The sequence below is a fragment of the Cebus imitator genome, unplaced genomic scaffold (genome assembly GCF_001604975.1).
Source record: "Cebus imitator isolate Cc_AM_T3 unplaced genomic scaffold, Cebus_imitator-1.0 Scaffold116, whole genome shotgun sequence".
Classification (NCBI taxonomy): domain Eukaryota; kingdom Metazoa; phylum Chordata; class Mammalia; order Primates; family Cebidae; genus Cebus; species Cebus imitator.
The window spans coordinates 1,470,324-1,477,166 of NW_016107431.1; positions in this window are offsets into that span (position 1 = coordinate 1,470,324).

The window sequence follows — 6,843 nt, forward strand, 5'->3', positions numbered from 1 at the left end:
ACTTATTATTATTCCTATTGCTATATATGTCTAATTCTAAATTTGCTTTCTGGAATAGGGCTATTTCCAATGGATTATTGAGGGTGGGCTCCAGGACACAGTGGGCCCACTGTAGAATGGACCAATCTCGAAACTCCACTGACACCTGAACTCCATTAAGCCCCTGCTTTGACAGGAGAACTGCTATCCTATACCCATGAGGTGAATTAGAAAGTTAAAGATACCGTATGTGAGAGGCAAGAAAGCCTGGTGTTCTGCAAGAACTATCAGAGAATTATGGCTGCTACTCTACTTCTCTTTGAATCTCATGGACATTTCTTTTGCGATGCAGTGTAACTTAGAATTGTCTATAAAACACAGTTCCAGCTTAGGTACATAACATCGTGTAAAAACCTCTAAAATCCCACTTTTCTTCCAGGATGAAAGGATTATTCTAGATGCTTTTTGTATTAGTCATTTCTCACACTGCTGTGAAGATACTACCTGAGACTGGGTAATTTATAAAGGAAAGTGGCACTTGCAGTTCTGCATGGTTGGAGCAACTCAGGAAACTTGTAATCATGGCAGGAGGTTGGGGGAGAGAGAGAGTGCGTACAGGGGCAACTGCTGCTTTAAAACCATCAGATCTTGCGAGAACTTCCTCACTATCACAAGAATAGCATGTGGGAAATTGCCCCCATGATCCAATCACCTTCCACCTGATCTTTCCCTACACATGTGGGGATTACAATCCAAGATGAGATTTGGACGGGGACACAGAGCCAAACCATATGATTTATACATTGGCATTTGTATGAAATTTTTAAAAGTATATTGGTCCATATCTTCTTTATAATTTAGGATGCCTCACCACTTATTCTCATTCCCCAGTCTCTTTTTTTTTTTAGACAGACCTTAAAGGTAAGTGAGGCCATGAGTCTTAGTGTAGCCAATATGATTTCACTGAACATTACTCATGTTGTTTCAGAGTAGAAGCTATAATTGCCAATGCATAATTTACCAGATACTTGTTTTCTATCTCAGCAATCTTGAAGGCCCATGAATATTAGTTTCCTAGGGTTGTAGCAACAAATTTACCATAAATTGTGTGGCTTACAGCAATTGGTATTTATTGTCTCAGTGTCCTGGAGAATAGAAATTTAAAATCAATATATTTGCAAGGCCATGAAAACTGTAGTGAATCCTTCCTTTCCTCTTTGTAGTTTCTGGTGGTTTGTTGGCAATGTTGACATATTGGCTTGGAGCTATATAATGTCACTCTCTTGTCTTCACATGGCATTCTGCCTAGATGTCTTGTCTTCACATGGCTGTCTTCTTTGAACACAAGTCATACTGAATTAGGTGCCCAAGCTACTATTCTATGATCTCATCTTAACTAGTTATATCTACAACCATGCTTTTTCAAATACAGTCACATTCTGGAATACTGGGGATGATTCAATTTTTTTAAGGGATGGGGGTAGAAGACACAGAGCATGGGTTGGGAAACACCATATAATGATGGAACAGGCTGGCTTATTGAATAACGGCTATGAGCAAAACCCTGAGACCCACGTGAAAATTTAGTGTGAGTTAGAAACAAGCTATTGTTTTGTTAAACTGCTGACTTCACCTGGTGTGTCTTCACTAATATGACATCTTTTGTTGCATCATTAACCAAGGTTTAATATTTCATGTTATATTAAATAAATAAATATGTATATATCAGTTTCTTGCGTGTGTCATGTATATATACAAGTATAACTATATCTAAAAACCAAAATTCATTAAAACTAAAAATTTGAGATTTGAAAAATTGGAAAAGAAGATAGGAAAACATTTTTATGGGATAAATGTGTTAGCATATTTCCTAATATCTCTTAATATAAATATTAATTTATAATATTAAATTTAATTATAACAATGATATACTCATAATACAAGTTTATATTTTCTTGTTATATAGTATTAAACTAAAATATAACAATATAAATAAATGTAATTTTTAAATATTAACTCAAATTTTTATGTAAAATGTTTCTTGGTTTAATCAAAGAAAATATATGAACTATCATCATAAATTTCACAGAAAAAGATAACTTAAAGTACTTTTAATGTTATGTTAAAACAACTTATATATTTCAAAATCTGTTTATAGTTAAGCATTTTCCCAAATATATTAATTTGGTCTTTCTCAATGTCAAGAAATGAAGAAAGATTATTCTAAATAAGAGACTGGAGCATTACAGCCAGTGTTTCAGATGCAGGTGTAAAACTTATTTGAGTCTGGTAATAATGTCAAAAAAAATCTTAATGAGCGATTTAAAATGGGATATGGTAATATGAAATATGCAGAATGTGAAACCTTGATCAATAGGATATGCTGACTTAAGCAAAATCATTTATATTGAGAATAAAAAGAGACAGAGGCCATGTTTTATTTATTTTATCTATTGAGAAAAGTTTTTTCCTGTTTATATTTTTAGTTGTTTATTGCAATGAAGGCAAAAATATTAATAATAATAGTTAATTTCTTAATCACTTACTACGGTCTAGGGTACTCTTAAGGTTTTTCTTGTCTGAACTCATTTGGACTTCTAATACTGTCTTGAATTGTCATATGAGAAAGCACTGCACTCTGCTGCCTTCTTATCACCATGAGATTGGCAGAGATCTCATTGGTAGGAAGTGTTGATTTTGGAGTCCTCATCCCACACTGAGGGAAATGTGGATAGATGTTGCCACAGTTTCTAGCTTAGAAGTCTGTACCTCTTCTCCTGGGAATATGTCTCTGAGGAACATTATTCGAAGTGATGGGTTTTGGATGTAACTTTGATTCACACAAAAAAACTGTGTGAGCAAAATTTGGTGGAATTTCACTGTGGAGCACAATGGTGAGAAAAAGCAATAACAAAAACAGACAGAAATGTTTAGGTCATAAAAATGCATGACTAAGAAAAAAATTAAGAAACAAAATTTATATTTGAAAAGCACACACAGAAAGCACAAAACAAAAAGTAAGGAATACAAAATAAACATATTAGAAGAGTTACCTAATTAGAAAAATGTATGGGTGAAAGTAAAGGAAAGGGAAAAAGAGGACAGATTATTTAAATGTAAATTTTAAAATGTGAGTGAAGACATTTGCATAAGTCAAGGAAGATAGTGTGCCATACACTAAGAAATATAATTAACTTGGTGTTTTGTACCTGAGTTTTGAAATAAAAAATATATAAATACAGGTAAAAATATTCTACTTCAAAGTTTGGAAGAATGTTGTCTTTCAGGTCAGAAAAATAAAAGGTTAATACTTAATATTGCTTGAAGGCGAGGTTATACAAACTGACATTCATTGTTAGTATAAGTTAAATTTGAACAACTATTTTTAGAGGAGACTTTTACAAACATGCATTATCTTTGGTCTAACAGTTTATCTTCAAGGAGTTTGCAGTAGAAAAATTACTGAACAAGTAAACAAAAGATATATGTGCATGACTCTTTAATTGAAGTAGCTATAGAAAGATCATTTGCTTTCATTATATGTATCTAAAAGATTATAAAAATATTAATATATAAAAGTCAAACTATTTATTTACATGTTATATGAAGAAAATCAAATCCCAGCAAGTAAAGTTGTTGCAAAATTGATAATTATATCTTGAAATTTAGATAAGCACGTCATACTTGTACTTTGGATAAGAACAAGTGTCAAAATTATTGCTTAATTGAAGTTTAGTAAATTCCTCCTGCAGATACATAATTTTAGCCTCTATCACCATTCGATTTTTGCATTTTTTCTCTTTCTATTAAACTAAAAGAAAAATACAGTAAATTAATAATGACTTTATAGTGTATTTCCATGTATTTGGAATATATCCACTAAAATATGGAAAAATATAGTTGAAAATGTGAAAAATGATGGACTCTGTTATCAAGATTATACTTTATTTTTACTTTTCTATATTTTCTCTTTTTTTTCTACAAAGAACACAAATAACTTGTTTAATATAATAGGACGTGATAGTTCTTGTTTCTGAAAATACAGGTTCGGGACTCTTTTGCAGATAAGAGGTAGGAATAATAAAACTGCAAAAAAAAAATGATTTTTCTTATTAATGGAAGCAAAGACACAGTTTACTAAACTCTGTAATTAGCCTGCAAAGTTCTAAGTTAGAACCTTACATTTCCACCATTCTATAGGCATATAGGCATCACAATATAGTAAACATAACCTTTCCAATGGTGCTCAAATCTTTATCTTTGTCCATGAGGGTGGAGACATGTGGATGGTTGCCTTTTCTTCCAAACAACAGTCAAATCAAATCAGATTGACTTTATATGCCCAGCAGTTCATCAATCAATGTTTGTGACTTTATCGATCAAGAAAATCTAAAACTCCTTTTTATATGGTGATTTATGTATCTAATTTTTTAAATGGATTTGGAGAATTAAATTTTTCAAGTTCTAGAGATGGAGATACACCAGTGACAGTCACTGGGGTAAGGGTAAAATTTATCTCAGCATAAGAAAATTTAGTGATATTCATCAGTAAATATAAACTATAAAATTAAACTTTGCCTAAATAAATCTTTTAAATTCTTTTAGCATACACATTTACTTTATTTTCCCAACATCTTACTATGAAATATTACAAATACATGGAAAAATGTAAAAAGCTTTGTAAACAGTGGCATACCCATCTCCTATATTCTCTAACTGCCATTGTCTCCCACTTGTTTAAACACTTGTGAATAGAGCACAGTATTCTCAATCAATCCATCTTTTTTTATTGGTGCATTTTAAAGTTTCAGACATCATATGCTTCCACCTAAATATTTCAGTATGTATGTAGTTAACTATAATTCAATTTTTACAGTGCTGCTTTTTTTTCTTCTTAAGTTGAAATCCCTTATCTTTAACAGTTTATGTCCTCCAATAATTGTCATATCTTTGAAATTTGGGGCTTAAAGTGGTAAATATTCATCCTAAACAATTTCTGAGCTAATATTCCTAGGTGATCACTTGGGGTTCTTCCTGGTGGTAAATTCAGTTTTGTCTTGTAATCCAAATGGAAAAATTTAGAAAAGAAGTCATCAGAAGACACCACTCTCATTTCATTATCAAGAAATTGCCGATGCTGACCATATGCTTACTGATCTTCTTTATTCCTTTTGCTATAATATATTTCACTTGTGTTGTGCAGAGCCATATGTGGGTCTCTGGCAGGACATGGTTTATTAAATTTGTGAAGAATATGGCTATTTCAAGAAGTACCAAGAAATTTAAGAGAAGAGAAGGGAATAAAACTGATTTATGTTTAGAAGCCCTTAGTAGTCCAGGATGAGATTGTAAAACACACCAAAATTGATGATGATAATTTATGTTACAAAAAGAGATATTGTTTGGTAGAGTGCATATGTCTGTGTAGAGGGAGATGTGAGAGACTGCACAGTTTATATACTTCCAAACTAAACAATAAGGATTGTCTGACAAAGTATACGGCAGCATGTTTTTTCTGACCTGTTTTTGGCCCACATGCTTTTTGAAGGTTTTGTACAATAAGGTCAATGAAAGTTAAGTGGATACACTCTGAGATGAACATAGTGTGGAAGCCCTGATAGTTAATCTGGGACCTTCATGTGCTATTTGGATGCAGAGCTTGCCAAAACTACCACAGGAAATGAAGTATTTTGGCTTCCGTGGGTTCTTTCCATCCCTCGCAATATCAAATTATTCCCTGGTTATGTTTCTCAAAATGAAGAATTCAATATGAAAGTATATTGTAAACATATCATGGGCCAGTATGTAGCAGATCAAATTTTTCTAGCTAATTGACAAAGATAAACATTCTTAAAATAATCCATTTTATAGATAAAAGACAATGTAACTCTACTATAATGTGTAGAGGACAATGTCTTCTGTACATAAAGGACATTATAACTCTTCTATAATGTGTAGAGGACAATGTCCTCTATGCATAAAGGACAATATAACTCTGAATACAATGTGGTTGATGAATAAGAAAGCTTATACTGCAACCCATAGATTCATGCTCCAGTCTATGAGGAGGGAACTATGAAAAAAGCTTAAGTGAAATAGTAGTATCATTCCAAACTATCATACCCAGAAAAAGGTCAGGTTGCTCAATAGCAGGTAAGTGACATCACAGGCTAGGAGCAGGTTATGATAGCTAATTTAAACCATCGGTTTTCTAGCAAGATTTTTAAGATCAAAATCAAATGATTAATAAAGAAAAAAAGTTACCTATTTTCAAAAGCAACTCCTTGCAAATGGGCTAGTAATTCTTTTCCTCTAAAATTTTTCAAAGCATGCAATCTCCCTTGCATTTCTTCCATTATGAAATTTTCTCATATTTAATCAACATGTTCTCCTATATTCTATTCTAACTCTCATAACATTTAAATTACCCTCTCATTTTTCCATTTCAATAAAAATCAAATTTCAAAAAATATTATATCCATTTTTTCTCTACTTGCTGACCTAGCATTAATTTTTAATAGACTTCATTTCTTAGAGCAGTTTTAGATTCGCATCAAATTTGAGCTGAAGTTTAGAAACTTCCCATATACTGGCCAAGTGCAGTGGCTCACACCTGTAATCCCAGCACTTTGGGAGGATCACTTTGGCGGCAGTTCACCTGAGGTCAGGAGTTCGAGATCAGCCTGGCCAACATGGTGAAACCCAGTGTTGACTAAAAATACAAAAATTAGCAGGTGTGATGGTGGGCACCTGTAATCCCAGCTACTCTGAAGGGTGAAACACAAGAACTCTTTAACCCAGGAGGTGGAGGTTGCAGTGAGCTGAGATCATGTCTTTGCACTCCAGCCTGGGGGACAGAGGGAG